Genomic DNA, 24,266 nt, shown 5'->3' with positions numbered 1-24,266 from the left:
GGAAGAATGAAGGACAAATGGATAAGGATCAGCCACACTAATATTTATAAATTTCGGTTTTGTTCAAGCAGAAAATAATTATCTTTAGTTACTTTACACTTAAGCAGAATATTCATTCACTCCATATTGTACAGAAATAAAAATTGAAATGTCAATTTTCCAGGCACCGGAGTGGCTCAGTCAGTTAAGCATCTTCCTTCAGCTCAGGTCATGATCCCAGGGACCTGGGATCAAGCCCCACATCGGGCCCCTTGGTCAGCGGGAGCCTGCTTCTCCCTCTCCCTCTGCCTGCCTGCCACTCCCCCTGCTTGTGCTCTCTCACTCACTATTTCTCTCTCTGTGTCAAATAAATAAATAAAATCTTAAAAATAAATAATAAAATAAAATGTCAATTTTCCTTAAGAGAACTGAGATTTTCCTTATGAGAACTCATACCATTTCAATTTTATAATGAAACACTGTGATAATAGACATCTAAACATCGTTTATAACGTGTGTTTAAAAATAAATTTGCTCAAAATGTGATAGTTTTTTAGGTACCCAATTTTTTTTTCCCATAAAAATCAGTTACTCTATTCACTTAAAACTGGTACAAAAAAATTAATGAATATAGTGTCAGACAAGTCATCAAAATTTATACATTCTTTAAATTCAATTAATTAACATATAATGTATTACTGGTTTCAGAGGTAGAGGTCAGTGATTCATCAGTCTTATATAACACCCAGTGCTCATTACATCACATGCCTTCCTTAATGTCCATCACCTAGTTACCCCATCCATCTACCCCGCTCCCTCTAGCAACCCTCAGTTTGTTTTCTATGGTTAAGAGTGTCTTATGGTTTGTCTCCCTCTCTGATTTCATCCTTTTTTCCTCTCTTCTCCTATAATCTTGTTTTGTTTCTTAAATTCCACATATCAGTGAGATCATATGATTATTGTCTTTCTCTGATTGACTTACTGTGCTTAGCATAATACCCTCTAGTTCCATCCACATTGTTGCAAATGGCAAGATTTCGGGGTTTTTTGATGGCTGAGTAGTATTCCATTGTGCATATATACCACATCTTCATTACCCATTCAGCTGTTGATGGACATCTGGACTCTTTCCACAGTTTGGCTATTGTGGACATTGCTGCTATAAACATTGGGGTACAGGTGCCCCTTCAGATCACTACATTTGTATCTCTGCGGTAAATACCCAGTAGTGCAATTGCTGGGTCATAGGGTAGCTCTATTTTCAACTTTTTTACGGAACTCTATACTGTTTTCCAGAGCGGCTGCACCAGCTTGCATTCCCACCAACAGGGTAAGAGGGTTCCCTTTCTCCGCATCCCCGCCAACATCTGTAGTTTCCTAACTTGTTAATTTTAGCCATTCTAACTGGTGTGAGGTGATATCTCATTGTGTTTTTGATTTGTATTTCCCTGATGTCAAGTGATGTGGAGCATTTCTTCATGTGTCTGTTGGATATTTATATGTCTTCTTTGGAGAAATATCTGTCCATGTCTTCTGCCCATTTCTTGATTGGATTATTTGCTCTTTGGGTGTTGAGTTTGATAAGTTCTTTATAGATTTTGGATACTAGCCCTTTAACTGATAAGACATTTACAAATATCTTCTCCCATTCTGTCAGTTGTCTTTTGGTTTTGTCAACTGTTTCTTTTGCTGTGCAAAACACAAAAGCATTTTATCTTGATTAAGTCCCAATGGTTCATTTTTTGCCTTTGTTTCCCTTGCCTTTGGAGATGTGCCTAGCTAGATTTTGCTGTGGCCAAGGCCACAGAGGTTGCTGTCTGTGTTCTCTAGGATTTTGATGGATTCCTGTCTCACATTTAGGTCTTTCATCAATTTTGAGTCTGTTTTTGTGTATGGTGTAAGGAAATGGTCCAGTTTCATTCTTTCATTCTTTTGCATGTGGCTGTCCAATTTTCCCAACACCATTTGTTGAAGAGACTTTTTTCCATTGGATATTCTTTCCTGCTTTGTTGAAGATTAGTTGACCATAGAGTTGAGGGTCCATTTCTGGGCTGGGATTGATCTATGTGTCTGTTTTTGTGCCAGTACCATACTGTCTTGATGATTATAGTTTTATAATAGAGCTTGAAGTCCAGAATTGTGATGCCACCAGCTTTGCCTTTCTTCTTCAACATTCCTCTGGCTATTTGGGGTCTTTTCTGGTTCCATACAAATTTTAGGATTATTTGTTCCAGCACTGTGAAAAAAAATTGATGGTATTTTGATATGGATTGCATTGAATGTGTAGATTGCTCTAGGTAGCATAGACAGTTTAACAATATTTATTCTTCCAATCCATGAGCATGGAATGTTTTTCCATTTCTCTGTGTCTTCCTCAATTTCTTTCATGAGTGTTCTATAGTTTTCTGTGTACAGATTCTTTGCCTCTTTGGTGAATTTTATTCCTAGGTATCTTATGGTTTTGGGTGCCATCATAAATGGGATTGACTCCTTAATTTCTCTTTCTTCCCTCCCATTGTTAGTGTATAGAAATGCAACTGATTTCTGTGCATTGATTTTATATCTTGCTACTTTGCTGAATTCCTATATAGGTTCTAGCAATTTTGGGGTGGAGTCGTTTGGGTTTTCCACATAGAGTATCATGTCATCTGCAAAGAGTGAGAGTTTAACTTCTTCTTTGCCATTTTGGATGCCTTCTATTTCTTTTTGTTGTCTGATTGCTGAGGCTAGGACTTCTAGTACTATGTTGAATAGCAGTGGTGATAGTGGACAACCCTGTCATGTTCCTGACCTTAGGGGGAAAGCTCTCAGCTTTTCCCCATTGAGAATGATGTTCGCTGTGGGCTTTTCATAGATGGCTTTTATGATATTGAGATATGTTCCCTCTATCCCTACACTGGGAAGAGTTTTAATCAAGAAAGGATGCTGTACTTTGTCAAATACTTTTTCTGCATCTATTGAGAGGATCCTAGGGTTCTTATCTTTTCTTTTATTTATGTAGTTTATCACATTGATTGATTTGCAGATGTTGATCCACCCTTGCAGCTCAGGGATAAATCCAACTTGGTCATGGTGGATAATCCTTTTAATGTACTGTTGGATACTACTGGCTAGTATTTTGGTGAGAATTTTTGCATCCATGTTCATCAGGGATACTGGTCTGTAAATCACCTTTTTGGTGGGGTGTTGGTTTTGGGATCAAGGTAATGCTGGCTTCATAGAAAGAGTTTGGAAGTTTTCCTTCCATTTCTATTTTGTGAAACAGCTTCAGAAGAATAGGTATTAATTCTTCTTTAAATGTTTGGTAGAATTCCCCTGGGAAGCCAGCCAGCCCTGGACTCTGGTTTGTTGAAGATTTGTGTTACTGCTTCAATTTCCTTGCTATTTATGGGTCTGTTCAGGTTTTCTATTTCTTCCTGATTCAGTTTTGGTAGTTTATACATCTCTAGGAATGCATGTATTTCTTCCAGATTGTCTAATTTTGTTGGCATATATTTGCCTCGTTCATTCAGGATTTTATTTATTTGGGTCCTTTCTCTTTTCTTTTTGATAAGTCTGGCCAGGGGTTTATCAATCTTGTTAATTCTTTCAAAGAACCAGCTCCTAGTTCCGTTGATCTGTTCTACTGTCTTTTGGTTTCTATTTCATTCATTTCTGCTTTAATCTTTATTATTTCTCTTCTGCTGGGTTTAGGCTTTTTTGGTTATTCTTTCTCCAGCTCCTCTAGGTGTAAGGTTAGGTTGTGTATTTGAGGCCTTTTTTGTTTCTTGAGAAAGGTTTTATTGGTCTATACTTCCCTCTTAGGACCATCTTTGTTGCATCCCAAAGTTTTGAATAGTTGTGTTTTCATTTTCACTTGTTTTCATGATTTTTTTAAATTTTTCTTTAATTTCCTGGTTGACCCATTCATTCTTTAGTAGGATGCTCTTTAGCCTCCATGTTTTTGAGTTCTTTCCAACTTTCATCTTGTGATTGAGTTCCAGTTTCAAAGCATTGTTCAATGCTTTGTTCAATATTCAAAAATATTCAGGGAATGATCCCAATCTTTTGGTGCTGGTTGAGTCCTGATTTATGACCCAGTATGTGATCTATTCTGGAGAATGTTCCATGTGCACTTGAGAAGAATGTGTGTTCTGTTGCTTTAGGATGGAATGCTCTGAATATATCTATAAAGTCCATCTGGTCCAGTGTGCCATTCAAAGCCCTTGTTTCTTGTTGATCTTCTGCTTAGATGATCTGTCCATTGCAGTGAGTGGGGTGTTAAAGTCCCCTACTATTATTGTATTATTATCAATGTGTTTCTTTAATTCTGTTATTAATTGGCTTATATAATTGGTTGCTCCCATGTTAGGGGCATAAATATTTACAATTCTTAGATCTTTTGTTGGATAGACAAGATTATGATATAGTGTCCATCCCTCATCTCTTTAATTATGATATAGTGTCTATCCCTCATCTCTTTAATTATGATATAGTGTCTGTCTCTCATCTCTTATTACAGTCTTTGGTTTAAAATCTATTTTTTCTGATATAAGGATTGGCACCCCAGCTTTTTTTTTTTTTTAAAGATTTTATTTATTTATTTGACAGAGAGAGAGAGACAGTGAGAGAGGGAACACAAGCAGGGGGAGAGGGAGAAGCAGGCTTCCCGCTGAGCAGGGAGCCTGATGCGGGGCTCAATCCTAGGACGCTGGGATCATGACCTGAGCTGAAGGCAGATGCTTAACCGCTTAACCGACTGAGCCACCCAGGTGCCCCACCCCAGCTTTCTTTTGATGTCCATTAGCATGATAAATGGTTTTCCATCCCCTCACTTTAAATCTGGGGGTTTCTCTGGGTATAAAATGAGTCTCTTGCAGACAGCATATCAATGGGTCTTGCATTTTATCCAGTCTGATACCCTGTGTCTTTTGATTGGGGCATTTAGCCTGTTTACATTTAGAGTACCTATTGAAAGATATGAATTTAGTGTCATTGTATTACCTGTACTGTCACTGTTTCTGTATATTGTCTCTGTTCCTTTCTGCCCTATGTTACTTTTGGGCTGTCTCTTTGCTTAAAGGATCCCTTTTAATATTTCTTGTAGGGCTGGTTTGGTGATCAAAATTCTTTTAGTTTCTGTTTGTCCTGGAAGCTTTTTAATCTCTCCTTCTATTTTGAATAACATCCTAGCTGGATAAAGTATTCTTGACTGCATATTTTTCTCATTTATCACCCTGAATGATCAGACAGGTGAGGAGAACAGAGCCATACACTAGATTCTGGGTGTATTTTGGTTTATTAGAAGAAACTGCACCCCAAAATTGTAAAGAAAGAAAAAGTATGTATTTACAAAAACAAAAGTAAATACAATGAAAGGATAGAATGTAAATTTTAAAAATGAAAATTAAAAAAGATTTTAAAAAGGGAGTAGATAAAATAAGAAATTGGTTGAAAAAGGAAAGAGAAAAAAAATTAAAATTGAAAGACTAAAGAATTGTGGGGGAAACCCCATGAATTTTTTTTTTTTTTTTTAAGATTTTATTTATTTATCAGAGAGAGAGAGTACAAGCAGAGGGAGTGGCAGGCAGAGTGAGAAGCAGGCTCCCCGCTGAGCCAGGAGCCCGATGCAGGACTCGATCCCAGGACTCTGGGATCATGACCCGAGCTGAAGGCAGACGCTTAACTGACTGAGCCACCCAGGCATCCCAAAACCCCATGAATTCTATATGCTGTATTCCCCTAGCACTGGAGTTTTGCAGTTCTCAATGATTGGTAATCTTGGTCTTGGCTGGATCTTCTTGCATCTTCTGGGGAGGGGCCTGTTGCATTGATTCTCAAGTGTCTTTGCCCCAGGCTGAATTGCACCGCCCTTGCCAGGGGACCAAACTAAGTAATCTGCTGATTTTTTTTTTTTTTTTTACTATTTTTATTTATTTATTTGAGAGAGAAAGTATAAGCTGGGGAGAGAGGCAGAGGGAGAGGGAGAAACAGACTCCCCACTGAGCAGGGAGTCCGATGTGGGACTCAATCTCAGGACCCCGGGATCATGACCTGAGCCGAAGGCAGATGCTTAACCAGCTGAGCCACCCAGGCACCCTCTGCTGGATTGTTCTATGTGACTTTTGTTCCCTGAAAGCTTTCACGAAGCTTTAGAGGATGAGAATGAAAATGGCAGCCTCCCAATCTCCAGCCCTGGAGCCAAGATCTCAGGGCCCCATTCCTCATTGCACCCTCAGGGAAAAGCAGTCAATCACTCCTGTCTCCCTGGTCTCCTGCTTTACTCCGTGCTCGTGCTCACCCAGCTTGTGACTGAGCATTTGTATCTCAGGCATGGGACCACCTTTCAAGTCTCCAAACCCTGCAGACTCCTGCAACATGCACCCATGCCCCATCTCCAGGGGGAGGAACGGGGAGGGGGGGTCTTGCCATTTCTGCTGCTTGCTAGGCCCCTGCTCAGAGAGCAGTCGACCTGACCATGCTGGGGTTGGCAGTTTATGGCAACCCCGAGCTGAGAGCCCACTTCTGGGCTCTCTGATTGTAGACAGCTTCCCCACTCTGATGCCTGGGAGCTCTGCCACACTCAAGCTCCCCCGGTCTTCCTGTGACCCTAGAATCCTGAGACCACACTGTCCCATCTAGGGTTCTGCCCCTGCTTCACTGCCTGAGCGCCTTTCAGGCAGGGACATCCCTCACTGGAGCAGACTTCTAAAAGTTCTGATTTGGTGCTTCATTGCTCTGTCACTTTCCAGTGGCTGGTTTACGGAGGTTCTCTCTCTCCCGCCGTTTATCCTCCCATATATCACCTCAGATTCCCTTCTCTGCACCTCCTACCTAGCAGAAAGTGGTTGCTTTTCTATTTGTAGAGTTGCAGCTATTCTTTTCTTAGATCTCTGGTTGTGTTCGCAGGTGTTCAAAATGATTTGATAGCTATGTAGCAGAATTCTTAGGACCAGACAAAACTAAGGTCTACTACTCCTCCACCATCTTGGACTCTCTCAAATTTATATTTAATTCCAAGTATTTAGGTTTTTTTAAAAATGTCACCTCAACTTTTATCTGAAGAGATTATGCACTGGCATCTTTCATATATGTATAAAATGCTTTACATTTAAAACAGTAACCAAGGCTGCTGTTCTGCTGTTCTATTTATAACTTTGAGAATGCAAAGAGACAAAAATCCCATTTATATTATAATTTGAGAAAAGTTATATATGGATCATAAAGGAAAATACTCCTATCCTACCCATCCCCTCCCCCCCAAAAAAATGTTGAATTAGAATAATGGCTTTATTCTGCTTTCTCTGATCTCAACTGACTCATCTGTAAAAATGGGAATTGGGGAAAAAAATTATCATTATGTGGCTCAGAAAATTTCCCCAAATGAAAAATAACTTATATTGGTAATTAAAAATATTTTCAAATGTACCATTGCATTGACACATACTTTCTTGGTAAAATGAATTATTCTAATCAAATGTGGAAAAATTATTTATAAAAATCAGAACATTGTTTAACTACAAAAACTGAATTCTGCACATTTATACAAAGTTGGGAGATACTGAACCATACAGCGATTTCTAAGATGAAAAATTAGAAGATAATATTAATACCTTATTCTCTGAATTTTCATTTTCCTTCTCTTTTTTTTTTTTAAGATTTTATTTATTTGAGAGAAAGAAAGAAATCACGATCACAGGGAGAGGCGGGGGGAGAAGCAGACATCTTGCTGAGTAGGGAGGCCGACAAGGGGCTTGATCCCAGGACCCTGAGATCATGAGCTGAGCCGAAAGCAGACGCTTAATCGACTGGGCCACCCAGCTCCCCCCTTCTCTCTTCTTGAAAAACTTTGATAATAGTCCTCTCAATTCATTATTTATAGTTATATGTCACTCTTTACCTGCAATCTATTACTTAATACTCTGTCCCATTAATATTCAATGCTGACTTCTTTAAGGGCATTTCATGTATTTGTTTAATGATCCTGTCTTCTATTTGTTAGGAGAAATGCTTTCAAAACCATAATACTTTTAGGAGACCATATTTCCAGATTCATACATCAAGCTATAGTGTCATAGAAAATAAAAACACTAGATAGCCCAATAAGTGACCACAGACTCAATTTCAATTAATCTCCCGATTTAGGCTAGTGAGCCCAATGGTCTCTAACTGTCATAGTAAAATAGCCTGCAGACACTAATTGTTCAATAGTGATGATCTGACTTTGGAATTTTAATGGTTTTAACTAAATGGTCTTGAAGAGAGAAATTCTCTCTCATAAAAGGATGCCACATTGAACCCCCGGCTTAAAATAAGGCTATAAATAAGAGACATAACATTAACGACACCAACAGTTTCCAGAATATGCAATGGTTAATTCTACGTCTGACCTATTCTCCTGCAGGGATTAGCTTCAATTTACCTGAGACTTATATGTTAAGAGGCTGTTACATAAAAGTCATTGGAAGTTAAAATGTGACTCCTTGCAAGTAAGACTCCATTAGTTAATGATGATAGCCCCAAAATAGCTTTCATATTAAAAAGGGAATGTCAGTCATAATTTCATTGTCAGAATGCAAAAGGGCATACTGTTTAGTAATTATGTTTTGTAACAGTAAGGTAGCAATAAAATTATATTCCCATTTATCTTTCTTCAAAGAAAATGAATTTAATGTCACATACCAGACCTCAAAGATAAAAGCAATAATTGGAACTTAGGATGGAAATGACAGTAAGACAAGAACAAAATAACACTAAAATATTTTGAGGCCTAGTCACATAAAGCTGATGTCTGATTGCTTATGTTAATGACATTAACTCAGATCCAAAAAAGAATCAATGAATTTTCATATATTTAATCCTAGCTCATCCTCAGAAAGAAGAAAACCATCTCTGACATCTAACTCAAAAGAAAACAGATGTCATATACAATTGACCCTTCCTGACTGCCTTAGCTTGTCCAGCATGATAGCGTGATAAGGATTAAGAACACACTGGTTCTGAGACAGAACAGAAACATGGACAGGCATGCATACTGCACAGACCTAGTTCTAATACAACAATAAGGAAATAAAGCTCTTTGTTTCTCCCAAATAATAGCCTGTAATATACATACATCACTCATATTATAAAATGACCTCAAAGATCCCTCTCATGTTTTTATTTTCTTTTCTTTTTTTTTAAAGATCTTATTTATTTATTTGACAGAGAGAGAGAGAGAGAGCACAAGCAGGCGGAGCTGCAGAGGGAGAGAGAGAAGCAGGCTCCCTGCCGACCAGGGAGCCCCATGTGGGGCTCAATCCAAGGACCCTGGCATCATGACCTGAGCTGAAGGCAGACCCTTAACTGACTGAGCCACCCAGGCGTCCCCCCTCTGATGTTTTTAAAATAGCTCTGCTGTGGTAAATCTAGAAACAATTTACTCCCTTAACTTAAATTCATCTTCTGCTTTAAGAAACGGAAAAGAGGGGCGCCTGGGTGGCTCAGTTGGTTAAGCGACTGCCTTCGGCTCAGGTCATGATCCTGGAGTCCCTGGATCGAGTCCCGCATCGGGCTCCCTGCTCGGCAGGGAGTCTGCTTCTCCCTCTGACCCTCCCCTCTCTCATGTGCTCTCTCTCATTCTCTCTCAAATAAATAAATAAAATCTTTAAAAAAAAAAAAAAAGAAACGGAAAAGAGAGTTGGCTTATCTTTTGCCCATTCTACCTGTCTATTCCAAGTACATGCAAAGATACTAGCGCCCACGGGTCAGCTAACAGAAGACAGTGATATGTAGTGCATAAGAACATGAAAAATAGTGTCAGAATAGCATAGGTTCAAAGCCATCACTTACTACCATGTGGCCTTGGGCAGCTTATCCAACCTCTCTTACTCATCTCTACAAATGAATAGAAGAGTTTCAGCCCTATAACGCACTTAGGAGGGTTAAGTGAGGTAATGTATGTTTAGCACAGAATAAGAAAGGAAATTTACTACTAGTAGTGGCAGCGATGATAATTTTGTTGTTACTAATAAATTAGTAGAATATAGCCTCCGGTAATAATATTGTGATCCAAAGAGTATGGTTCATCTGTACGGCTTCTACTATAGTTACAAAATCCAACGACTTAAAAAAATAAAACCCTGTTCACTAAAGTACTTAGTGGTGAAATGATATTGATTTAAAATACTCTAAAACTTTTTTTAAGGTGGGGGATGGGGTAGATTGATGACAAAAAGTCTTCAGTTCTTCTCCCCTCCCTGTCTCCGCGTGCGTTGCCTCTAACTTTACAGGTTCTCCCACCAAGAAGCTATTTCCTCACTTCTTGAACCTGGCTGGCCTTTGATCAATAGAATGAGCTCTGAGCTTAGGCCTCAAGAAGATTTGCACATTCTTGCTCTCTGTCTCTCTGTCTCTTTCTAGAACCCTGCTCAGTCTGCACTCAGCAAGCCTGCTGAAAGATGAGAGACATTGCTCCATTACCCTCTGTAATCCTGGCCAACAGTCAAGCAGCCACCAAATGGCAAAGGGCAGCCACCCTAGGTGAGCCAGTCCCAGGTGACCTGCCAGCTGACCACAGCTTCAAGAGCCAGCCCAGTCAGTGTCAGTCCAGACTGGTTAAGATCAGCAGAACTATCTGACAAGTGTCAGGATACGCCACCTCCAAACACGGAGCTTTGGCATATGGGATATTTTAAGCTGAAGAAATTTTAGAAATGGAAGGTGCAAGGACTCTGACCTTCCCCTGAAGTAGGTCTAAAACCCTCCTGTGAAAGATGCGCTCCTTTTTTCTACCCTTCTAGGTGATGTGTTCCCTATACCTGGAAGAAAAGGAACATTCTTATCTCTGAAGATGGAGGGACACTGAGATGAATCTGAATGAGCAGGTCTGGCTACGGTTTCCACAGCTGACTACACTTAGCCCGGACTCCTTTTGTTCTATCACATTTTCCACAACTTTCTGCTCTTCATAAAATCTAGCATAAAATTGCTTCTTCAGGTCCTCATTTCCTTCTGAAGACTTCTGTGTTACATAAACTTACATTAAATAAATTTATATGCTTTTCTCTTGTTATTCTGTCATTTGCTATAGAGACCCAGCCAAGAACCTAGAAGGGTAGAAGGAAAAAAGATATTTTTCCTTCTCTAGGTACCCAAAGACAGTATAGGTAGGAACAACAGTAAATGTTTCTTGTGTTAAATCAATCTGCTTCAGCATGGCTTGCAATGCAGAAATAGCTAAGTGATATGGGGAGAGAAGAATACAAGAATTCCTACCATACTGATAATTGTGGAAGCTGTGTAATAGATACATACGGAGGTTCTTTATACTACGGTCTCTATTTTCTGGTATGTTTTAACATTTCCATAATAAAGACATTTATAACGTAGCCATTCAGTCTGTTGAAATCAGAAATAAGCCTAAAATATTCCAGTGCAACAAGGAGATTCCTTTAGCAAAAGGAAAACAACCCCTACTGGCGTATTTTTAATACAAAAACAGAAAAGAGCCGGAAAGTCTCTCTTAAGACTACCATGCTATCAGACCTCTTCTGTTTGAACTACATTCAGAAAAGTTGAGGTCCCTTTGAATGTAAGTGTATGTGTTCTGCATATCCAGCGCAAGTCCATAATTAAACACAATATTTGTTCCTTATTGCTTTATGTGTTTGGAATGTCATGGTCCAACTAAAGGAAATATGAGCCCAACTTATAGTAATTATTTAAATCTGGGTGGCTATTAGTACATCCTCTGGATATCATGCTTTGTTTCTTAATTCACTGATTTTATACACTGTTTCCATTAGATTCTGTTAAATTCCATTAATAAAGTATAGAAAGGGAAAAAGGAAGAAAATATGGTAAGAATACACAGTCACTTTGGACTATTACTTATATTTATGTGTATATGCCATGTCTCTAAACTGAACAGAAAGCACAAATTATTTTAAAGTAAGTGTAAAGGTCTCCAGCTATTGTTAATATATTCTGAATAATGATCAATCCTAATAACCACTTGTTTTTTACACTTGACAGTAATGGTATCACGTTTACTAAAAACCTTTGACACTATGGTTTTCTAATGGTCCCACTGTATTATAAATCTTTTTTTTTCCTTTAAGCAAATAATATGCCACAAATTTATACTCCTGAATTCCAAAATAAAGAGATTCCTACTTTACTGTAAAAAGAATAAAATCTGATAGTGTAGTGAATGGACCAAAAGCAGCTTAAAAAGGTAGATAGTTTGGGATAGTAAATTTCACCTTGGCGATATTTTTCACATCCTTGGCATCTTCTGTCAATAATTATTCACAAACATGTTCAAATCAAATTTCTCAAGAGGAAACATAACAACGCAAGTCCAAAGGAAAAAAAAAAGCAACTCTTAGGATCACTATTTTTAAAACTCTAATTTCTATGGTAGCAGCTTACACGAATAGTCATGTCAGCGACAGTCCATCTGCCATTTCTAAAGAAGGCATAGAATGTAAACAACCCCCAAAAAGTGCTGTGTTGACATTCCTGTTCACTAAGAAACAGCATGAAGTTGTTTCAGCCACTATGAATTCTAGAGATCAGAATTAACTTCACGCATGCTAAATCATTAAACAACATTTTTCTACTTGGAAAGCTTGAAATAGATCAGCAACTTTTATTATAGTCAGCAGGAAAGGATATATTATGACACTGACATCCAAATTGTAGTTTTAAAAATAACTCAATGGATTTGTGTAATAGTCTGGGACAGTGCTATAACCTGGAATTGTTTAAATTTTATTTTCTCTTCACACTAAAAGGACTTAAGAATCGCTGAGCTGCAACAAGCAAGTGTCTTATATAAGGGCCATTTGACATTTTCATGATGGGATAGATGTCACCTTCACTTCCCTCTGACCTCAGCTGTCCCTTTATAAAACTCCTTTTCATGCAACTGTCAGGCTAGGGTAAACTATTCTCTTGATTCAGGAATTAGGTCTTCTGGGGAGGAAGTCCAGCACATTTCCATAAGCCTGAAGTGTGATCTGAATCACTCAACACCTTGAAACGGCAAAAGGATAAACACAAAGAAATTCAAAGGCTTTTGTTCAATCATCTGCTTGGCTAATACCACAAATCAATTTATAAGTGTCATAAACACAGTAATCCTGAAATAACTGTTAATGGCTTTTCTGCTCTGAAAACAAAGGAAATATTGTACATTAAGGCCATATCCATTAAAACTCTGTTTCATGTCACTGAAGTGACAAGACAAAAGAACTGCTTAGAGTGTTAATTCATCCTCCCTGAAGAAGATCAAAGAAATGTAGATTTGTATTATAAGCAAATTGATTTTATTGGAAAAATGTCAGCTTTAATTATTATATTGGATAAATTAATATTATTAATAATACCATTTATTTAACTAAATAGCACAATATAATGTGGTTGAGCTCTGACAGGAATATAACTGAATATAATCAATATTTTCGTGTGTTTGTTTTGCCTTCATTTACCTATGCATCCTAAATTCTTACTAAGTAGCACGGTGCAATGACATCTAATTTGAATTCTTTCATAATGGAGCGAAAGAAAGAAAAAAAAAACCATCAAAATTCAAGATCATTTGACTTGCAGGGATGGAGAAAATGATCTCACATCCCAACATATAAGTCAAATTTTGAATCATTTCTCACAACACACCTTATATGCCAGTGATGGTCATCCAGGGAATTTTTTAAAAATTGAGGAATAACACAGATGTAAAGACGTAAAAATACACAAAATTTAGATGTACAGCTCAGTGAATTTTTGTGTGTATATATATTTATATATATATATATAAATTATATATATATATAAATTATATATATATATAAATTATATATATATATATAAATTTATATATATATATATATTATATATATATAATTTATATATATATATATAAAAATCTGTTTAACCACTTCTTGAACCTTTTATGGAGTTTTGGTCACAAAAACATTCCACCAGTCTCATTCCTAGAGGACTCCAGATGACTAGTTCAAAAGAAAGCAAAACTTGTTTGCATTCCCCCAAACTACTGGATCCCAACCAGGGTGGTATCTCTCCCCACAGCTGATGTTTGGATTATGTGGGGACAGTGTGGGTTGTCTTAATGTCTGGGGACCGCTACTGGCATTTAGTATGCAAGAATGCGGGAACCACAGACCCTAAATGACCTATAGTGCTCAGCACAGCCGTGCACCTGCACAGTTGAGAAGTGCCCTACTTGAAGTCTCCAGGTCTCCACTGTGAGCTAGACTGATGTTTATCATGCTCAGTGAAAGGAAGGTTGTGTCATCAATAAACCAGAGATAGGCTATACACTACTACATGCAGCTTTGAAACTTCTTCAATGCATGCTAACATATAAAGGCAGAGAAATTTACTTCACCTAATTCAGGGTTTCATAAACTTATTTGACTATGAAAATCTGTGTGTGTGCATGTGTGTGTGTGTGTGTGTGTGTGTGTGTGTGTGTGTACTTTTTACCAAAATTCACATGTGGAAGAAACCGCTTTATGAGTCATCATCAACAAATAATAACTGAAATACCAATAATAATAGCTATCAGCCTTTAACCTTTATTGAGCAATTTCTACGTGCCATAAATTGCTTTTCCATTTGAACAAGTTGTTTAATTCTCACATCTTCATGATGTACATATAATAATATCATAACAGTAACATCCATTTAAATATAGGGAAACTGAAACACAAAATGCCCAAAGTCTTACAAATAAAATGTTGAGTTGAACTTAAATGGAATGGAACTCAATCTAGAAACAATGGAAGCTGTTTCTGGAACCACTGTTCTTAATTATTATAACTACAACTATTTGGGAAAAAAAATAATCTTCAAGATTTAAAGATATTTATGACTATCAGAATAAAACTGTAACACATCAAATTAGTCAAAAAAGAAATTTATGAAGCAACTATGGAAAATTTCCTACTGATTAATTCCATCAGATTTTAACTAGTATTTCCCAGGAAAATTGGTTAAAAATGGAACATTATAGTCAGGGAAAATAAAATAGCTGCAACTAGATAATCTAAAACTTTACCATTCAAAATGGTCTCAACCAAGAAGGTCCCATCACTTCTAATCTGAATGAAAGCATTCATGGATTATATTCTCATCTAAAATTATCAAACAACAAACTTCCTAAAATTTAAGAACTGCAATACATGGGGGTAAGAGACTATAAGAGATTTTTGAACTATAACCAAAGATTAACTTCAGGAAATGAGTTCTTAAGTTAAAGAAGTCATCCTCTTAGATCCTTTTTCTTTTTCCAGCTCCCAGCCCCACTTCACAATACCTATAATTACAGAAGACTGTCAACAGCTTTTAACAAATAAGCTATTGATATCCAGCTGGCAATTAGATCAAAGCTCAATTTGTAGAATTTCTTTTCTCATTCTCTACTTTTCTCCTGTCATTAAATACTATTCCCTCTATTTACTTCCTCTTTATTTATTCCTTATATATTTCAAATTGGCTCAGTATCAAAAAAAAAATTTCAAAAAAGAAATGGAGTACTTCCAGATAAATTAAAAGCTCTTTTCTTTATTCCTTATTAATAGACCAAAAACACAAACACGTGAAAATAGGTTTCAATGAGTCTGGAAATCAATGATAAAAATCAACCATAAGCAAGAAATTTCGAGTTTTTTTTTTAAAAAGCATAATGAATTATATATAATGTTTGATTACAACTAAGAATTACATTTAAAAAATAGAAAACTGATTTTTAAAATATACCTCAGTTTTGGATGATTTTAATGGGGTTTTCCACTCTCCTCTATTAATCAAATGCTTTTAATGAGCACACACTAATTATAGCACTAAAACGAGGGCTAAAGGGTTGTTTTTGCACCTGCCTTGTATACATATTTGTAAGAGACTGTCCACTTCCTGAGGCAGGATCCAGATCCTACTTACCCTTATTGTGCCTCCCTAAAATACAAGAGACACTTGTTAAATTTTTCTGAATAAATGAATTTCATACATATGCCCACAAAAGAATATACTCAGCATACTAAATGTAGAATGTCAATAAAACCTTAAATACCATTTTTTCCCTCGTTCACCCAAAGACAACTCAGAAATTAAATTTTCTGCATTACTTATTAAAGGAAATGTGAGTCTGAATATGTAAAACATTGATCTGAATATTGCTAGGCTTGTTGCAATAATAAACGATAACAGAAATAGAACTTTCAATAAATCTCATTAATTTTATCAGTGTCTACTTGAAGCCAACTATATTCATAGGTTTTAATGGTTCTGACCAGTGCCAACAGAAGCAAAGCATTACATTTTCTAAAATTTACTTAAAATACTTATATCATACACTGTGTGAGTTATGTAGGTGTGACTGAATTTTATTCCACCCTATAGTGAGGTTGGGTAATATTTGAAAGGTTTTAATCAAGACTTTGTTAAACTTCTAATCAAATATAGCAGAAATGGCTACCTCAAGTGCTTTAGCTATCTTTATGATTCAAAATATCAGGTGGCTTGTTAATGTTAGAAGAATGTTTCACAATAAAAACAGCGGTATTCAGGATATAGGTGGATTCACTAAAAATATATGTCCAGACACAAACACCCTTTCATGAATAGGGTATAATAATCAAGCAAGCCCTATACCTACAGACACTCTGATTGCATTCCAGGCTTACGATTCCACTCACTCATGCAATGAGAGTTTTTTTCCTGACTCCAGTTGGAAGGATAGGTGAATCCTATAGCTAGAACATCACATCTGCCACTAGGGAAGCTTTCGTACAGAGTTCTATCAGAGTTCCTCAAAGTTTTAACATCTGGGACTCCCCTGAGTGAAAAGAACAGAGGGTATAACTACGTGTGTACTGTCTGCATGTGTGTGCACCTACATATGTAGATTTGATAGCTACTAAATTTTTGTTCATCTGGGGAATGTCAGCCTAACACTGCCCTTGTCATGTAACACCCGGTAGCCTAAAATAGTCATCTTCCTTTGAGTCTTGGAAAGTACCAATATCTACGAAAAGAACCTAATGATGGAAAAATGAACAAATTAGATTAGGTCAGGATGCAAGAAACATCAAGAAATCATCACATGCTATAAACCTCCTGTTGGAGGCATTGTCTCAAAAAAGATACTGTTATAAATTTGAAAAAGTTAAACACCATTAACCTTAAATCTAAGGTCACTGGGGCCCCTGGGGGGCTTAGTCCTTAAGTGTCTGACTCTTGATTTTGGCTCAGGTCATGATCTTAGGGTGCTGAGATTGAGCCCTGCGATGGGCTCCACGCTTAGCTCAGGGAATTCGTTCTCTCCCTCTCCCTCTGCCCCTCCCCAACTCCACACGTGTGCGTGCACGCGAGCTCTCTCTCACTCTTTCAGAAAACAAAACAAAACAAAACAAAAACCTAAGGTCATTTTGCAGGCTTTAAAGAATGAATCAACAACTGGTACTTGATGGTACTTGAATATGGTCTTATTTTTCTTTAATCGTCAAAGGCACTTAAGGATCTTATCATGACTGGGAGGGCCACCATCATTAACAACTTCTAGTGAATATTAAACACATGAACCGGAGACGCTGATATATTCCTTCAGGGAGGACAAGGCTGTACTATGAAGATAACCAGTTCATAGCTTGGGGTATCTCATTTTTGATTTTCTGTCCTTATACTATTTTACAACCATTTACTATTTTTTCAGCTCTTCTGTTTCATCCCCACATTTTCTTTTCCACTCTCTGAGGCAAAATCCAAAGCAATTTATCAGTTAAAAATGCTAAAGGCCGTATACTAAATTTCAGACTTTTTTTTCCCCTTGAAATTTGGAGTTCATAAAAATATCTCAACTTACGGGTGGAACATAATGAAGGAAATCACCTGTAATCAATGAGATATAGGGCATATTAAATAACATTTACGCATAATCGCAGTCTAGGTGTTGTCCAAGTGGTATGTCTTTACTCAGATTCATAAAAAAGGCATAAAGCAGTTTTGTTACAGTCTAATAGATGCATGAATACTGAGGTATGTTAGAAATTTTAAGCTTGCCATTATACAAATCCTAAAAAGCAATCCTATTCTTTTAATTTTTTTAAAGATTTTATTCATTTATTTGTCAGAGAGAGAGAGAGAGGGAAAGCACAAAGCAGGGGAAGCAGCAGGCAGAAGGAGAGGGAGAAGCAGGCTCCCCGCTGAACAAGGAACCCAAAGTGGGACTTGATTCCGGGACCTTGGGATCATGACCTGAGCCGAAGGCAGACACTTAACCGAGCAGACACTTAACCGACTGAGCCACCCAGGTGTCCCAACAATCCTATTCTTTTAAAGTCATAAAATACAAAGTGATATTTCTAGGTAGTAAAGAGAAATCTATAAATAGCTTATAATTTCCTTTAGCTCATCATCACTCTGATGATGGCATTAGAGCTGACAAAGTTGATTGACCATCCCTTGTACTTTTATGAGATGAATTAATGTAGAATCCTGGACCAATGACCTAGATCCCTACACCATTCATATCTTGTACTGGTTTTCCACGAATAAGAAATAAGAGCAAGATCAGCTTTATATGTCGTTCTGAACTGACTGCCTTCTTTTATTTGTATGATAACCAGTTAGATACAATTTTCTGGGGTAAAATTATACAGCTTACCTAAATTCATATGTTAACAATATAAAATAGGCCTATGACTTTTGATTCCAATACTTATTTTTTTAAATTGTACTAAGTTTTTATCACATACCATTTTAAATTAGTTTCTATTTATTTTATAATAAAAATACATCCCTATAAAAGTCCAAAAGAAAATAATGAAACTTATTACTATATAAAATATTAAATATAATTAGCTGTTAATTAATAACAATAATTAGATTAAAGATTACACATTTCCCCTCTTCCTTCCCACTCCTGAATAACTTTTCTATAGAAACTTTTCTATAGAAATATATGAGACATAATACCATATATAATTTATCCTTTGTTACATAAATGCTATCATATATCTATGATATTCTGTTAAGTAAAAAAGGCAAGTTATAAAGTGATATTCACTGAACTAACTTGTAAAGGTCATGGGGCTCTTCCTGGGAAAGTCAGAAGTTATTAGTTATTCTAATTTCAGTTGAGGAAAATAATAATTGAAGGAAAACTGAAAGATTTCAAACTTACCTGGCTATAAATTTATAATTAGGATAGAGATCACTGCCAGTGTTATGAATGCTCTTAAGTTTAACATTTCACCATTAATTCATTTATTGTGTTTTTTGTTTTTTTTAAAGGATCAAAATGGAGTCACTTGTTCTAAGCCTCACATCAACAAAGTAAGACTTAATACCTAACAAAGCTCTCCCAGGAGTGTAATTCAACCTCTCCCAGGAGTGTAATCTTAAAGCAATTAGTTTGGAATTTCCTGCTCAGCAGTAGTGAGGAAATCAGCCTGATAGACCCAATCTATCCCACATAGATGAGGTAAATCCACTTTTTCCTTGTTTCTGCGCTCTTCTGCCTGTAAGTCTCCCATTTTGTATGGCATTTCAGAGTGCCTGTCGGTTTGCTGGATGGGATGCTGCCCAATTCATGAATGATTACATAAAGCCAGTTTGATCTTTAAATTTTACTCAACTGAATTCTGTTTTCTTAACAATTAGTTGTCCCTGAGTACAGAGAACATTCACTCTAGAACAATTTTCTTTCACATTATATTTTGCAATTCCGAAGACACTACTATATTCATTGATATATCCCAAGTCACTAACCACTGACAGTGACAAAAAAAGGTGTTAGGTAAGTGGATCAAACTTCATGTGAACTAAAAGTGACTTTTTAGCCACTTGGTACTTCTTCCTTGTTCTAGAGGTCTTTCCCTTGAATGAGAGGACTCAAACTATCATTCTTTGCTACTAACATATCATTAATAAATGACAGCCGTAGAAATAGTCTGTTTTCATAAATATTGTGGTTTGTCATGCAATTTGAATTCAATATAGCTAACAGAGTCAAAAAGGAAGTAAAATGTATCCATGATCAGGTATAATTACAGTGTAATTTATTATAGAATAATTGATAAATAAAAAACTGTCACCCAGTCACCCAAAGGGACTTCTTTTTGGAAGAAGAGCTCCAGGCAGGAAGGCAATTTCCATAAAGTAAAAGCACAACAATGACAACTATTATATGGCAATGAAGCATTTCTTTAGAAGAAATGATTTTCACAGCAAGAATTCTGCATTTTGCTCCTTACACTTTTAACTAGACAACGCTGAGTCTCAGCAAAGTGCTATATAATTGCAGAAGAATCTCTTCTGAGCAACCAAAAATCACCTCCGTTAAGTGCTGAGTTGTTCAGTGGAGGATAATGGTACTCAAAAAATAACTGCTGGCTCTAACAAGTCACTTCTGCTTGTTTATCAGATTAGAATTGCCAGTAAGAGGTTGGCTATGAATTCTCTTAAGCAGGAAAAATAGTGGTTTTTTGCATTCTCCTGATTTTTTTTTTTTTTTTTTAATACAGCTGGAACAATCTAGTTTCTCCAGAGATGGGTCATCTGCCATCTTAGGCACTAGGTGATACCAAAAAAAAAAGTGGTCTGCAGACTAAGCAAGCCAGGCCTATTTGTGCATAAAGAAAAAACTGTGCAGACAGCTTCATGAGGCTCAGCCCATTCCTAACACACATCCTCTGGGAAGATGATGATCTGCTTCCTCCTGTTTGTGATCTGTTTTGTGATCTGGTTCCTCAGCACTCCCTATCTGGGCTGTATTATCCAGGTATGAAAATTAATAAAGGGAAGCCCCACTAGAATGAAGTCAAGAGGTTTGGCAGTGGGAACTCTCATGTCCTATCACTTTTTGTCAATAGACAGATCTTGTACACTTGGATAGTACTTTATTATCTCAGCAGGAAGAAGGAAGGATCCCTTCCTCTCCCCACAACAGCCCAGCCAATGAGAAACAGTCATAAATTAACCTATGAAAAACCACTATACCTCAAACTCCCAGTTTACTCCAATGGACATTTTGGTTATAACAGCCTTCCCAGCTCCCCCTTCCCTGTATAAAAGAGCCTTCCTTTCCTCTGTTTCTCAGACTATGGTTTTGCCATAGCTTGGCTGACCAGGAGGGCCATTCTCTGCTGTTCCTGAATAACCCCATCTTTTGCTGTTTCATTTTAAGGTTTTATTTTTAAGGTTAACAAAAGTAAAGAAGATCTAAGTTAATAATCTTTTAAAAACGAAACCTTCAATGGCATTGTAAGGACCAAGGGCACACCTAAGATGGGCCACTTTGGAATGAAGATTATTTTGAGTTAAAAAGCAATCAAAACCCAGTAGATTCAGGAAAAGCTCTTTACCTCCCCCCTCAACTACCTAAAAATAATTTAGATAGAGGACCTACTCCAAGAAGAGAGCTATCACCATAGATAACTACGTTATGATATGAACTTGGTATGGTAGACAGGGAAGAACCTAGCAAGGCCTGTTTGATCAAAGTCCCCTATGTCCCATTGTTTCTGAGTGGCCCACAAACATTTCTTTCCCAAACATTTACTCTTTTTCATCTTCCTGAGGATTGCATTCGTTCCCTTTGAGGTCCCAGACCCCTACCCCTTCCTAGTTCGGAATAATGTATATACCTCATTTTACCCGATTTTGTTTGGAATTTCCACATTTGTGTGGATTCCCGGTACACACAAAATTAAATTGGACTTTGCCCTATTAATCTGTCTCATGTCAATTTGATTCTTAGTCCAGCTAGAAGGGCCTTAAAGGGAAAGGGCGATTTTTCCTCCTTGACAGCATCTCATTACTTTTAGGATACAGATCAAAAGCCTTATCATGTTCCACAAAGTCAAAATGGTCTTGGCCCTGCACACATCTCTCACTCATTCCCCCTTGCTCATAACTGCTCTCAAACTCTTTACTATCTCTTGCCACATGATTTCCCTCAATTTAGAGCACTCTTCACTTCCTTCACTTTTTGCTTAGACAACTTTTTATCTTTCAGGTCTCAACCTAGCTTTACTTTTTTAAAAAGCTTTCCAGTGTCACTGGGTTATGGTTATATTATTTGTTTTTTCCAAGTTTGGAACACTTGACCAACATCTCCCCATTTCCTCCACCCCCCTCCCCTGGTAACCACCATTCTATTGTATCTCTGAGTTCAGGCTTTTTTCGGTTCCACATACCAGTGAGAATATACACACATAAGTTGGAACAGTATTTGTCTTTCTCTGTCTGACTTATTTCACTTAACATAATGCCATTGTGTATTATTTGTTTACCTGGCTGTGTCTCCTCCAAGACTGAAAACTCACAGGACCCAGGAATGTTCTCTATTTATCCTCATATAGCATCTGGCACATGAAAAATTGTTTGGTAAATGTCAGCAGAATGGGTAAACTTGAAACTTACGCCAATTACACTATCCACTAAGACTTTACCTTTCTCATAATATTAAACGATGTTATAGCTTCACTATTGCCTTGATAATACTATCTTTTAAAATATTACCATCTATTGAGAGACTTATTATATGCCATGTACCATGTTCAGGGTTTCAGATTCATTATCTGTGGTATTGGTTTTGTGTTCCTCTCCTTAGACTATAATAATATTTGAGGGCAAGGGATGTTTTACTCATCTCTGTATCCTCATCACCAAGAAAGCAAGCAGAAAAAATACGGTTACGTGGCAGGTCTGCCATTCATTCTATCCCTTTACCAAGGCACCACCCCTCCTAGAATGTAAAGTAATGGCACTGACTGATGGGAGAGCCCTTATCTATAAACTGTTGACTGTCTAACTTTGCCTATGGCAAACAAACCTGGAATCTATGGCTTATGGGGCATGGTGTTTTGGAAAAAGCTATGCAATTATCTGAATGTAAAATTGAGATTTTTACAACCTATACTCCATTTGTGCAAATAATGAAAATGTCACATATCACTTACAGATCTCCTCTGTAAAAGTGGGCCCAGCACATGCTCTGATGGGGCAAGAAAGAACCTGGAAGCTTCATTCACTGGAATTCAAGGACTTCTCCCTTAGGTAATCATAAGGCACAGGAAAAACAGGAAGAAGTTCTTAACCTCCAGTGAATGAAGTTACCAGGTCTTTTCTTGCATTAGACCATGCATTGAGACCAGTTTTATATAGGGCATCCTGTGCCTCAAGATTAAAATTTTACTAAAGCTAGATATTTGGTCAGATCCATAATTCAAAGGAGTCTGTAATAATCTGACCCATTGTATTATCTTAGCCTCTAATAGGTATCTCCCAAAAGAACACATTTTTATATCTATTTAACATAATGGGCTGAAATTCTGAGTGAGATCTCATTGGATATATCTGATGAACATTCATACATTGTACCTTTCCAGAATTATAGATTGATAATTATGTTATTGATATAATCTCCCTTTCCAGAATTATAACCACTGAGAAATGGTGAAGAAGACTGATTGTATACACTGAGATGGAAGTAACAAATCCACGTAGGAGGTTTATTAACATAGTCACAGATGACTGTCAAGAGGGCGACCTAATACACTCTACCTCTGGCCCTTATAGCTATACCAGATCTACAGAGTTGATTTGAATTTTGAACTCTAATCCAACCCTATAATCACTAGACCACAGAGATGGCCCAGATAAAATTTCCTTCATCAGAGTAAAGAATTCACAATATTAAAATCAATTTGGTTCCTGTTGTTAACCAAGGGTCTGTTTCTTCAGTCCCGCAGAGATGAGGCAAGAATGGAGCTCTCTTTGAAGCTAACAAAAGCTTAAGGTCAGATCATCTCCATGGGATACAAAGCAAACCAGGGAGAACTGACAGCCAAATGGTATTTGAAGTGTTCTATCAGAACAACTACTTCCATAATACAGATCATTCATGCATTATTGGAGACAGCTTTGTTCTCTCTCCACAATGTTTGAGGTATTGTATGGTTTTAAAATATATGATGTTCTACCTTCCGTTGACTGAAAATAGCACTATTTGTTGAGAATTGTTATTATATTTGTTCATACCACATTGAAAGGCACTTTTAAATTTAAATTAATTTTACTCACAATTCTCAAATTACAATATGCCTTCTTATAAAGCCAGAATGTTCTACTTGGCAAAAAAAAAAAAAGAGAGCAAATGCAAAGATAACATTATTATTCATAACGATAACAATATCACCTTAATTTTCTTGCCACAAATTACACTTTTCCTGTCCCTTCTCTTCCTCTATTCTTGTACCCATGTCACTCTTTGATCCTTTTCTCTCATTATCTCTGAT

General features: G+C 37.0%; 1 protein-coding gene across 13 annotated transcripts in view; it reads right to left on the bottom strand.

Annotated features, from left to right (window-relative positions):
- CHL1 (cell adhesion molecule L1 like) overlaps positions 1 to 24,266 on the bottom strand; it is a 207,054-nt gene that overhangs the window by 86,600 nt on the left and 96,188 nt on the right. The window lies entirely within an intron of this gene.

Source organism: Phoca vitulina, unplaced genomic scaffold (genome assembly GCF_004348235.1).
Source record: "Phoca vitulina isolate PV1807 unplaced genomic scaffold, GSC_HSeal_1.0 scaffold13, whole genome shotgun sequence".
NCBI lineage: Eukaryota > Metazoa > Chordata > Mammalia > Carnivora > Phocidae > Phoca > Phoca vitulina.
Note: the sequence above shows the minus strand (reverse complement) of the source record. Positions and strands in the feature narration are given on the sequence as shown.